Source organism: Perissodus microlepis, chromosome 22 (genome assembly GCF_051167445.1).
Source record: "Perissodus microlepis isolate ML-2025 ecotype Zambia chromosome 22, ASM5116744v1, whole genome shotgun sequence".
Classification (NCBI taxonomy): domain Eukaryota; kingdom Metazoa; phylum Chordata; class Actinopteri; order Cichliformes; family Cichlidae; genus Perissodus; species Perissodus microlepis.
The window spans coordinates 30,115,106-30,129,026 of record NC_140481.1 but is presented as its reverse complement, the minus strand read 5'-3'; the positions used below and the strand labels follow the sequence as shown (position 1 = coordinate 30,129,026).

The 13,921-nt window shown below is 41.1% G+C and overlaps 1 protein-coding gene across 1 annotated transcript in view; it reads right to left on the bottom strand.

The window, feature by feature from the left end:
* grin2da (glutamate receptor, ionotropic, N-methyl D-aspartate 2D, a) overlaps positions 1 to 13,621 on the bottom strand; it is a 260,349-nt gene extending 246,728 nt beyond the window's left edge. The window contains exon 1 of the mRNA XM_084920174.1: positions 13,279 to 13,621. The gene's annotated coding sequence lies outside the window, so the exon portion shown is untranslated. The remainder of the gene's footprint in view (positions 1 to 13,278) is intronic.
* Positions 13,622 to 13,921: the final 300 nt, after the last annotated feature.

Below are 13,921 nucleotides of genomic sequence, written 5' to 3'. Positions count from 1 at the left end.
ATGAAATTTATTTACAGAAGTTCACAGAAGCTTTGTGAATGTGTTCCACTTAGAAAATCATAAAGTAGAACACACAATTTAATATTTAGAAAGACATTTGTGTAATGAATTGTATCAAACAGAGCACTCACATGAAACCTGAGGGAACATGCTTGTATTAAAACTAAAGCATTTTTTAACAAATTCAATTCCTCCTCATCAAATATTGTTATTGCCAGGCCTAAAAGATGTAGTAATGACTACAAACAGTAAATGAATGGTTTGAATTAACAGAGTTTTCATGTATTTGTTTCTATCAATATTTTTGCACAGGGTGGGCGTTTTAAGAGCTGTATATTTTTTTCTAATGGAGCGGGCATGTCAATGTTAATATAAAACATTAATTTTACCAACATAAATGAACAATTAGATATATATATATTTTTTGTCACCTCAAAGCTAACAGTGTATTGTTGGCTGTAGATTCTTTTTTCATTCTTTCGTTCTTTTTCTTTTCATTTTTCATACATAAATTTCTATAAATTGATCGGGCTTGAAAAGTTATCTCAGAGAGCCTGTAGTGCAGTTTGCTTTTTCAGTGTTAATGGAGACACTTGCTGGCATGTGTTTATGGTAGCATTGACAAAATGATGTTGAAATGGAGAGACAGATCAATGCACCCAGGCCCATTAAAGTAGCAAAAAGAGATTTAAATCTGAAAGACGTTTTTATAGTAAAACCAAATATATGAAAAGGAATCACCCAAGTTTAGTGTTATCAATGATTATATTACAGACTTTCTTCCACTACTGACCCACTTCGAATGCAGTTCACTCATTTTTGGCTGGACTAACCCTAGTTGTCCTCTGTTAGCCAAAAACCAGCTGGAGGCTAAGTGCCTTGCGTGCCTGCACTTGGGTAGGAGTCTTTAAGCAAGGTGAAAGTGTCATTCATTCAGCTTTCCCCACCGCGCCTGTGCAAGGATTCGAACCCTGTCTAATTGACTACATTGCATTCACTGCACTGTAGTCACTGCAACCTTGAGATGTGGCGTGAGGCAAGGATCTCGTCTAAACTGCACCCTAAGCCTCTGACACTGGGAAGAGTCACGCAGGCATTTTCTCAACGACACATCAAAAATTGCCTCCCTCTCCAAAGCTCCTCTAACAATATTCAGCTCGGATTTTGGGAGAGAAGGGTATTCAGGCTGGCTGTGGGCTAATAGCCTACAAAGTCAAAAATGCACAGTGGCTGCAGGCTAATAGGCAGCCGCGGCTGAGCTGACTGAATGGCTGAAAAGGAAATAAGGCTGGTAGGAGAGGGATGGAAAGGGAGACGTGAGCAGGAAGAAAGGAAAGAAAGGCCAAGGAAATATAGGATGACATGGAGAGGGAAAGCGATGAACAAAAATGAGGTGAAGTAAGAGACAGAGAAAGACTGCTAATCCCCAGCTGATGCAATGCTACAGGTGCAGGTTTCACCCTCACCTCAGTATGCTCAGTCGCTTTCTTTTCCCTTCATCCTTCATTCTTTTTCTCACCACTCGCCCTCTGTTATTCCCTGCTGCCCTTGTCTCTGAGAGCTACATCAGGTGGGGTTACAGGTGCAACGAACAAATCCCTCACCTCCCTCCTCCCCAACTCTCTCCTCAGCTGGCTCAAGCCACATTAATCCACTGATGTAGATTTACAGCGACAGGCCGGCCCGGTGAGCCCCTGGTTAGTTCTCTTCAATTCTAGAATGTTCTTCTGAGTGTCCTTTTGTTTTTTACCCTGGTCTTTCCTCCTCCTCCACCTCTGCTCAAGATGCCTTTCTCATGTTCCACAAGCCATTGTGCCTTTTTCTCATTGCTACTGATGCTTTTGACAAATTTCTTTCAAATATTTCATGTAGCTGCTTGGCTAATCCCAAGTGAAGGATTAGTGCGACACCTGACCCAGTCGGTAAGTAAAACCAAAGATGAAGAGCAGCTCACTCTGCACACGTATTCAGTCTTATTGCCATTATATCTTTTGATGGAAAGAAGGTGAATTAATGCTTTAAAGGAATTAAAGTGAATTAAAGGCAACAACCACCAATAGTCTTACATTTTATACAGAAAAGTGTCATTGCTTTCATGATTTTTTGGTAATAAAGTTTGGGTCTGTTGGTTAAGGTGCATAATGCACTGTGCAAATGTGATGGCCTGGTTTTAAATCCCTCCCAGAAATGTTACTGCATGTCATCCACTAGATTTGCTTCCTTATCCTTCACTCTCTTTTTACCTTGAAATGTTTTACAGAGTAAAAGAAAGCTGAAAAAATAAATATATTTATTAGAAAAGCACAGCACTGTTCTTGCCTGTAAGTGTAAAAAGAGTATATTTATAACAGCTGGTCAAATTTAAGACCTGTAGTACAACATCTAATAATGGTCAGCTGTACAATAGTTATTAATGATTTGGTAATTTTCAAAAGGCAGAATGAGCACATCAGCAGCTGCAAAGCAATCTGAGAAAATTGTAAGGTTGCTAAATATTGATATGCCCACATATTTGTGTCATGTAGGAAAATATACAGAGAGGATGGTTAATAAAATAATCTGATACCGATTTTTAGCAGAACAGGCTGCTGCTGGCACAATGGGTTTATTCAATGTGTATTATTTGCAGTAAAACAGAAGACACTTAGATGTTTTACTGGATTTAGATGTTAACTCCAGAAACTACTAGAAAACTATATACTACAATATAGTATTCTATGAACTATTATTTGTATATACTATATATTTTTGTCAATTAAACTCATAAAAAGAATTTAAAAATTGAAAACAGCAATCTGTTAAGTTAAATGTGAAACGGTAACCACCCCACTGCAATGTTCCCCTCAGAGCCCTTGTGCCCAGATGGTTATATGGATGTTATTTCGGAATGGTTAGTACCCCATGGAAATGGAGCTCCCTGCTGGCAGAAGCCTCCAGCAGCAGGACGATGCTGCCAGGGCATAACTCGAGGAACATGATAAAGAAAACAAGGCTTTGATCCAAAGTCCAAATTCCCAAGGTTCAAATCTAATGAAGCTCCTGTGTACCTGATCTCCAAAAGCCTTATCCATGTGTCTCAGTGACAAACACAGAAACTCCCAAAAGTTGCTAAAGGCTCAGAGTTGTTTTTTTTGTTTTTTTTGAGGGGGGCAAAATCAGGGAGACCTAGTTCACACGTGGTTAAACACACTATCAAATTGGGTATGTATCTGCGGCTGAGTAAAGTTTCCCATGTTATACTGCATATGCCCAAGCGGCTAAAAGAGAAAAAAAAAAAGTAATAGAAAATAGAAAATATATGCATTAAAGAATAAGAAGGTAAGGAAGTAAGGCTGTATGTGTAACAAAACAAATAACTTGTTCTCCCATCTGTCTGCATCCATGTTTTGTATTACTGACATCTTGTGGCTGCAGTTGGCTTTTGTCTCTGGAAGCAGGATTAACACTACTTGCCCCCAACTTTACTGGAATCAAGCGCACTAGATTTCATAGATAACTGTGTCCTGTTAACAAGAGATGGAGCTTGTCAAGTTGAAAGACTCATGGATATTGTAGATAACCCTCTGGTCTTCGACAAGAGATTTATGGTACTTAGTGTGCTAGACAAGCTCGTTGTGCTTTCACTGATCTGAGATCATTTAACATCTGCACTTTATGTAGAAACAGCTAGCCTTAGAAAGTGAATTATCACCTTATGATTTATCATCATAACACTTACTCTTTCTCTAACTAACCACCTTGGTCAGAATCTGTGCTGTAGTGGAATCAGCAAAGAAAGCACTGACAACAGAGAGGAGGTGTTAGCTCTTACTATGTGTAGTTTTAATTTAAAAAAAAAAAAACAGACATGTTTAACTGGTGCAGGTGTCACCAACACTTTTAGATTAGTGTTTCTGACTAATCACTTTAACCAGCTGTTTTAATACACCACCTTAATTCTTCATTAATGCTTCTTATAGTAGAGTTTTTTGTACAATTTGCCAATAGTGGTTCCATAGTGTAGTAATTGACAGTTTTATCTAACAGTGGTCGATCCCCAGTTTGATCCCAAAGGGAGCTACTTTTGATATAGGAGTGGTCAAAAAAACCTCCTCTGCAGTTTTCAGCTAATAGTTAATATGCAGTAGATAACTATAGAGGTAATAACGTTTTACAATTCTTCAGCAGAAATCAAGGTGAAAGTACCCTGGATGAGTGAAGGACGGTGGAGGGTGTCATCTTCTCTTCACAAGTGCTGTTACCACTGGTTCATTGAATCTTAAATAATGATTAGGTATGTAAGTAACTTCAACACAAATGCCAAGACCCAAGATTTCCCAGTTGAACGTTGCATTGTAACAAGGTGATCAATGTTACTCACTTCACCTGTCAGTGGTTTTGAAGCTGACCTATGTATTGATTAATATGTGCAGGCATGGATTCAATGCAGCCACAGAGGTTTTTGGGCTGCTGCACAAATCAGTTCATGCCTTGGTTGTTTGAGATGCTTAAACTAGAAAGAACCTCTTAACATTACAACCTAGGTAGTCACAGCAGTGTTCAAAGTCTATGTGAAGTAAATTCTGGTGTGTTTCAAAAGGCACAATTCACGTTAGAACATAAACAATTTGGGGGGAGAAATTTTGGACAGAACCAAAATCATACACATATCCCTGTCCCGCCATTATAAACTAAGTTAAGATTAAACATGGTAATTTTGTTACATTATCAAGTACAAAAAATAAGGCATTTGCTAACATACTAACAATATGTCAGTAAATGTGGCCCTAAAGATCATAGCACATCAGGATTAATGGCAAGAGGTCATTCCTCTCCATACAGAAGTTAAAAAAGGGTCGAGCTTAGGGGTTTTGCTCTGTAATATGTGGGGATACAATACTAGTAGTGGAAAGACAGGACAGACCTGGGGCTATAACCCAAACACGTGGTTTCCCTGCTTCTTCTTGGTTGGTAAGAATGCAGTAAATATTCCAAAGTCTTACAGCTGAGGAAGGTGGTTAGTTAAAAGTTACTTAAGATTTATTTTTTCTTGTGGTTGACAGCACTTGCTGTTTCAGCGTAGAGGTTAGTAACTAGCTATATTCACACCACCAATTGATCTTCCCTCACTGAATTTGCAGAACAGTTGGTCTCCATAACCAATGGCAAATAGTCTAATAGTGAAATAGTTCTTTTAAGCCTTCCCGAGCACTCTGGGCACTTTCACATTATTAGGTGCATTCACCCACACAATAATACAGTACTTTATTTTGTATTCTAATTGCTTTATCTATCACACATATACATCACTGGATATATCAGGGACAATGTGGGGTTATTTACCCAAAGATACATCATCCTGTGTACTGGAGAAGCCAGAGAATGAACCATAAACCTTCTCAGTTGTTGAGCAACCAGTCTGCCTCTAGAGCCAGAGCCGCCCCTGAATGTCTGATTTTCGCTACATTTCCTAATAATTATGATGCATATTGGTTAATGAAGAGTCACACTGATAGAGAGCTGTGGATTGCCACAAACAACTGTCTCAACTGTGACCATTTCACAAACTTTCATCTGGGACAACTAGAAATCTGCTGTTAGTCATGAATCAGGCATCCTCCCTCCTGTCCTTCCTCCTGTCCTGCCAACATATGGTGCCATCATCATCATCATCAAATTAGAGAGCAAATTTAATTTGGCTCTAATTTAATCTACACCTCATAAATTTATGTCATTAAGTGTCACATCAGTCTTTGGTGACTCTGGTACAATAGATGTTTTCTGTTGTCCTTTTTTTTTCTCACCCACTGTTTCATGCCAAGCCAACCAGAAACACACACATTCCTGACAACATGTCCACAAATGGGATATGTTAACTTGGTGTGCATCAATTAACTTTGACCCTGTAACACCTATCTCACAGTGTGCCCACCATCTCCTCTACCTGTCATCTGTCACCTTATTGGTCTACCTTCACTCTTCCTATTCTTTCTATCATATTTCCTCCCTCCCCACAACTTAATTCCCTTCTTCCTGTCTCCCTACATAATTTCCTTTTTTCATTTTCTTTTTCATCCAGTTTTCAATCTACTGTTATCTCTTCCCTCTTTTTTCCCCTTTGCAGATCATTCATTTCCTTTTTTTTTTTACATTCTTCCTACCTTTGCTTATTGACAGTCCTTCCTTTCACGTCAGTCTTTTATCCCTTCCATTTCTCTTCCTTCCCTTCTTCACCTCTTCTTGCTTTTGCAACCACTTCTTTCTAATAGTATTCCTTTATTTCTCACTTGTTTCATCACTTCTGTCCTGCTCCTACCATCCTTCTTCTATCAAAGTATTCCTTTTTTCCCTCCCTCCTCCGCCATCCCATCAGACCCAAGGTACTGTGTAACAGTTTGGAGCCACCCTTCATTTCTTTATTTTGCCTCCAAGAACCCAGACTTTCTTGTAATTTCTGAAGTGATTTTGAACTATGGTTCTCCAGGCTTTCTCAAGAACATTCAAGGGTTTTTTGACATTAGTTGTTTTTTTCATTTACATACATATAATATTAGAGGACATTAGAGGCCCTTCAACAGATCCACTACTGTTTGCCAAGCCTCATGAGAAACCTCAGTGGAAGGGTGGGTATCAAGAAACCATTCTTTAAGAAAGAAAACCGGGAGAAACAGAAAGACTGAGGTATGCTTAATTCATTTGAAAGGTTCAACTATATTCACACATAACTGTTGCATCCATTTTCCCCTGCAAAATCTAAAGACATGAGGGATGACTCCAGACTTTTCCACAGTACAGTACGTCCTTTAATCTTCCAGCTTCCTGTCATCATCTCTTTTTCGCCTTTCCTTCTCTTTCTCCTCCTTCACCTCCCACCTCCATGCCAATCTCTCTTGATTTGGCACTGCAGGTTCGCTCAGTTCCCTCTCTTCACTGTTGACAGTGGCACAAGTTCTGAATCAGATATGCTCAAAGAGTGTGTGTGTGTGTGTGTGTGTGTGTGTGCGCGCGCGTGCGTGCGTGCGTGCGTGCGTGTATTAGGGGCAATGGAGGACAAGGGGAGTCACACCTAGAGATGAATGCAGGTCCATTCATCTCCTTGCTCTCAGGCATCCATTCACAAAGGCTGATGGAGCGCACTGATAAAAAAGGATGAAGAAAAAAAAAATCAGCAAACATGAACGGCCTGACTGTGAGTAGGCGGGAACAGAGGAGCGAGGAACAAGTAGACAACAAGTAGTCTAAAATGGAATGAGGGAAGGATGTGAGGGCAAAGTACTGAGATGAAGGGAAAAAAACATGGATGAGGGATGGGGAGGATTGGGAGAATGGGGGAAAAGAAGTGGAGAGATTTATTGAAAAGGAGTAGAGAGAGATGCAAAAGGAACTGAAGCATAAAATGTGGAGCAACGGAAGGAAGAAAAGGTAAAAGGTCAGAGCAAATAGAAGACAAGTAGCATGAAATATGAACCACTGCATGCAATCACAATACATTTTAAGGATGTGGTTTCAATTAAGGACAACCTAGACCTGACCCTTACACCAACCTTTCTTTAACGCCACGAAATAACAGAAATGTTCCACAGGTAATTCAGGAATATCACGTAGGAAATGGGGGGAAAAAGAAGAAAAAGGAAAGAAGAAATAGAGGAACGAGTACTAAAAGGATGGAGTGAAGGATAGAAGGAAGGAAGAATGAAAGGCATGATGGTGGCAGTATAATCAGAGACCAAAGATGAACAGAAATAATCAGCATAATGAACACACAAAAAGAAAGAAGACAAAATAAACGAAGTTAGGAGAAGAGGAACAAAAAGTATAACCAAGAGATTGGAAGAGAGGTAGGAATGAATGAGGGAGAGAAAGAATACAACAGCAGGAAAACAGAAAAGACAGGGAAAGAAAAAAAAAGGTAAAACAAGAAAAAACAAAGTTAATCAATAAAGCAAAAACTGAATAAAGTCCATCCGACTCCTGAAAATGACCCAAAATGGCTGAACTCATTTAGCCTGTCGCAGCCCTTCAGTGGATATGATGTCATTGCCACACACTCACTCCTGCGCTCTCTCTCTCCCACTCTCGTGTGTAAATGTGTTTCAACAACACTTGGGGATTATGTGACTGAAATGAAGTATTCAGACGGCTTAGTGTCACAATTAAATGTGTGTGATTTTGGCAAAGAGACGGAGAACGAGAGAGGAAGACTGACAACGAACGGTGAGAGAGAGACACACACACAGACGGGCAGCGTCAACCTTCGGTCGCTCTGTCTGTCTGCCATTCGCTCTGCTTCGCCACCACTGTGCTGTGATGGATTGTGGGAAGTGATGACACATGACAACTTCTACTGCTGTATTCATACACAGAGACACAGCAGACCAGGTGGCAGCTTCAGAGAGGCACCTCTGCACACTAAGTGGGGGGTTTGAGTCATATCTCTCTCCTTGACAGTTTGCTTCTGTAGTCCCTTTTCTTTCTTGACCCCTTCTTTCCTCCCTTTCTCCTCCTACTCCTTAGATTTTCTTATTTCGTTCTTTCTTCGTTTACTTTACAGGTGGTGACAGCAGTCACACGGTTTAGCCTTACCAGCATCCCGACAGCTGTAGCTAACAAGCTACCAGATGCTGTTAAACTCTGTTGGCCTCACAATTTTTAAAACTAATTTTACAGTCTGTTCGCTCAGTAACCTGAAAGTCTAAGTGGCTTCAAGGCAAGTTAAAAGAAAATTACAGTTAAGAAATATTTCTTATTTTAATGGCTTTAACTATTGTTTCTAACACTGCACTCACAAAAGACCTTTTCCATAGCAGACATCTGGCCTTGTCCTAAAGGAAGGTACAGGTATATAACTGATTGCTCAGTTCCACTTAGATGGGCCCATCCTTTTTTGCATGATGGTTCACTGTCACAGTGTAGTGAGTCCTGGTTAATTTCACTTGTTTTCCCTGCACCAGTGTAAAATGTCTGCTATACTGAAAGTCTGCCCTCAACATTCAGGCTCACAGAGACACTTCTGAAGCCTGCTGCCCAAAACAGCAGACTGCAAACAAACTAAAAATCTTGAGGCTTCTCAAGACATCGACTGAAGTTGCTCTTTCATGAATGTAACACATAGCAGAAGGCAGCCCGCTTACCAGACAGCCTCGTGTCTGGAAATACTTTGGTTAGGTCCTCCATGTTTAAATGTTCAGGATGTGGGACACATGAGGAACACACATTTACTTCAGCTGTTTTTGTGCACTATGGGACTTTGTACCAGGAAGCTGGCAAGAAAAAGACATTTGATGGACAATTTGACTGAACTACACATTTGCGTTCTCACATTCAGCTCTTTTGGTTAATGCCTTCAAAGGTTCGGGACTGCAATGCAGGTATAAGAACTGCATAAAGCAAATTATGTACTGATAATCTTTAAAGTACAGTATGTGCATCTGAAATGTCAGCAGAGAGCATACTCATTGCCCATGAGTATGGTGAACCACCCGCATCCCTAAAGCATTCAACCTAGGGCAAGCACTGGATAGTAATTTCACAGTTCACCAAGTAAATTTGGCTAATCTCTTGTCTTGTTTACAACCTGTCTGATCATCATCTCTGGCCCTTTTTTTGGATCTTGGCTGTTCACATGGTGTGTAAAACACTGTAATAAACCAGAATTATGCACTGACAGATGTAATCCCCCAGAAGCTGTTGGTATCCATCACACTGGGCCTCTGTGAACATGTGCAGGTGGTGTTACACATCAAAATTTGCATTGATGTCTGCTGTTATATTTCCCAATATAATTAAAATGTACAACAAAAACTGGCCTTGCAATCACTGAATCCCGAGTTTTTGTTTAAAGTATGCTAATGTGTGCCGAGGCTGCATCTGCGCATAGCTGCGCAGAGTTTATATTTGCCCTCATGTCTAGATCTCCTTCATGAGAAATGAGTAATGTCAGCAAGGCAACCATGCTTTATAAAACACATTTTCTGAAAACATCCCCAGCCATCATCCTCACAAATAATGAATTCAATACAGTACAGTACAGTCTGCAATTCTTCCTTTCGCTTAAACATGCACCACTTCGTAGCCCACAGATTCCTCTACCTGTAGACATCTACTTTAAATCTCATGCTCTGGTGCAGTAACATTGTGGAAAAAGTATGAATATTGTAAGAATGAATGATTGTGCTAATTTGTTAGTGCCGGAGATCATGGCTCTGTGGTGTAGAGCAGCTATAATGATCCTGCTGTTCTTGAAACTAAAGGCTGCTAGTTGCAGCTTCAGACCTGATTTGTCCCTTTTCCCCCTGCTAAGAATTAGAGGCAACTGGTCTGCAGCCACAGACTGCTTGCGTCTTTTAAAAAGTTAAATGTGTTAAAGCTACTAAAAAAAATTCTTGCTTGGACAAAAATCCCTTAAAAATAGCAAAATGTAAGCAGTGTTTACACTGATTTCAGTACTCCTTGGTGTAGAACCTACAAGGCAATAAAGACCACTGGATAGCAGTGCACACTGGAGATTAGAGAGCAGTTTCACCTTCTGTTTTCTTGTGCAGCTCAACCACCAATTAATTCCAATTTTGCTCAGCTTCTATTTGGTTATTGCCAGACTTTTGCAAGCATTCAGTGTTTCACAAACATTCAGTGTTTTTTTTTATGCACATGCTAACTACGGTAGAAGTCATTATAGTAATACGGTACTTTCATTACAGATCACTACAAGAAACATTAGTTATTTCAAATGGATCACTGAAGATCAGGGATTTTTTTAGCATTAGGAAAATATCACACTTTGGGTTAAAATACAGCAATTATCAGTTGTGTCAGAGGTCAGTTTTTCAGCTTGAAAATCTTCTGAGGGGATGAGTTACAGATGTAAACATATGTGATGTAGGCGTGAAACCAGACCTTGAATTAATATACAACATAAATATATATACAGTAAGTTTATAAGTCTTACTGGCTGTCATGGAAAAAGGACAGTTTGTACATGTACATAAACTAGTAGCAAAGCATGAAATGGTAATTTAAAAAAAATGTTTCTAGGCCACGTGATTTCATGCATCTGATATGCTGTGCCACATGAGACACAGAGCTGTCCAACATGAATGTAATCAGAAGGGATACTTGGCTGATCAGTAGATCAAATCATGTACACAAGCACCTGCATTTGGCTTTGCTCTGCTCATCATCTGATTATTGGAGAGATTTTATTTCTTTTCCATTTAGATGAATAAATGGTGCCCTTTTTGTCAACTTTTTAACTGCAGCTGTATATTTTAAACTTAATTAACATCACAAGTGTTTGCCCTATAAAGTGGAATATTTGTAGTCTCTGGGTTTTTTTATCACCTTTTCTGCTGTTGGACCATTATCTGTCATGGTCTAACCTCCAGTGAATCTGACAGCAACTGCAGTTGCCCCATTTATCCTCTTGTTTCATTTCAAGGTCCCTGACATGACAAAAGGCCGCCTTATCCTCATCACCTTTGAAGTCATGCTGCGTGTATGACCTCAGACTCACATGATGTTTTGGCAAGTTGAGGGCTTCACAAAAGGAAGGGGGTGGGAAGTGAATATGGAATAAGACTTGCGGTGTGTGATAGTCTGAGCCAAAAAGCTACCATCTTTATCCATCACACCTTGTCCAGCTTAAGTACCTAACAAGAGATAAAACGCCTGGATCGGGCCAAACAGCCCGCTGGCATCAGAAACAGCATAATGAAAACTCTGCTGCCTCAGCAGTTGAACAGAGGAAGCAGGAGATCAGCACAGCCAAGATGTTTTTCCTCTACTACAAGGGGCATAAGGTCACACAAACATGTCCAAGATGTCAATCGTGACTGAATATAAGACAGAAATGTTGATACTGTTGCTCTCAGCTTGGGTATAGACCCTCAATAGTGCCAGCACTTCTAGTTTCTGAAACCATGAAATTAAAAAGGAACAATGCCAACATATATCCATTCATCTCAGTTTGAAGCTTATAGTGAAAGGCAGTAAACAATACCTATGAGCATTTAAGTAAGAAAGGAATCCATATCCACACTCCTATCTAGTTGTTTCACGCATCTGAAAGACTTCTATTTCCCTGGGAAAAGAAAATGGGAGTCTTTACTGTTAATGTCACACTGACCATCAGCTCCCACTCTGCCATATAACTCAATTACAGACTCAGCCACACTCATACAGTCTGCTGTATAGAAATAGACAGGATGAATAGTGTGTTTATACTACATGACTAGAAATTCAATTCACAGTGGGCTCAAGCCAAGCGTATATCCAAACTGTTGAATCAGCCACACGCACACACTGCTGGAACTAAATCATCATCAGTGCCAGAAGTGTTTTATCTTATTATGTTTTAAGGAATTGTGTGTGTGTGTGTGTGTGTGTGTGTGTGTGTGTGTGTGTGTGTGTGTGTGTGTGTGTGTGTGGTGGTTGGAGTGAAGGAGCAGGAGGAGGAGAAGGGAGCAGGGAGGGGTTCATTCTCCTAGCTCTGAATCCCAATTTCCCCTGTCTGTCCTGGGGAGTGATCTTCACGCACACAGCCTGCTGCTTGCTGGTGCACCAGCTGCTGATGCGCGCGCGCACACACAGACGAATGATCCCGGATCTGATAGCTGCCCTACAGCTAATAATACTGAAGCAGGGAGAGCAAAAGGGGTGAGAAAGACGAGGTTTGGTGGGGTAAACAGTGGGTGGAGGGTAACAGATATGTGAGACCCCTGAGGTGCAGTAAGACAGAAGCTGGAGAGGGCAAAACGCACATATGCGCAACAACCGGTTGGAAAATTGCAGAATGCAAATGCCTGTATGATGAGGACACGAAAAGGCATGTATGCGGTTTTTTAGAAATGTCACATCTGAATCACAGCTGCTTTCATCTGTCTGTCACTGGCAGCAACTTGCGCTCTGACTTCACGCGTGACAGGCAGATTGAGGAGGGATGGAAGGATTGCGCACCGGTCCTTACGTGTGTGCGCGTCCGGGTGAAAGACAGACACGCACGGCCATGTAGCCAAGCACGCGCATCAATGACAGAGGGGTCAAAGCCTCGCGCACCGGCCGGCTGCGTCCTAGCTGTGACAGCATGAGCCAGTAGAAAGTATCTCGGGATTCACATACGTGCACAACGAGCCCCGTAGAAATGCAGCAGAACATCTCACATCTAACAGCCGGAATGTGAAGGGCAAAGCCAGAGACAGTTGTCTGAGACACGGCGCAACATTTTCACCTTCAGCGTAAAAGACAAGAAAGCAAAAGGGGGAAGAGAAGAGGGTCCAAATTGAGACATGACAAGAATCTACTCACTGTTTTCAGGAGCCCCGCACTCTTTTTCTTCTCTTTTTGCTCTCCGCGTCTTCTCTCCGTGCACCACAATCCATCCGTCCATCCCTCCGCTGGACATTTCCTGCGGCATAGAGCCTGATCGATTCTAATGTTGCGGGATAATGTCCTCGGGATGAAAGCGAAACATCTCACCCCTCCCGACAAAAAAGAAAATAGCAAAGAATCGCGCGCACGCACAGTTTCGACCTTTCCTCCACTCGGCGAGGCTACATGTTGCTGACTGCTACCTCTCTGTCCCTCTCACTCACTCTCTCCTCTCCCGTTATTTTGTTAAAATTCAGTATGTACGCTCCGTCACCTAGCAACGTCTCTCTACCTCCCTCTCTCTCCCATCCACCTCGCTGGGTCCTCATTACTTCCTCACGACACGTGTTGAATGCTAAACTAAGTTGTCCGATGTAAACTGTTTTATTTTAACTTCACCTAAATATTTGTTTCTTCTTTCCTGTAGCCTTCATCACTAATCTCTCTCCCTACCCCCCATAGACCTAATCCTCTCCTTCATCCTCCACCTCTGTCTCTCCATCACTCCCCAGGGATGCTTTTCCTCTTCCTTTATTTTTCACCAATTCACTCTTTTTTTTATACCTGTTTTTTTTTTCGT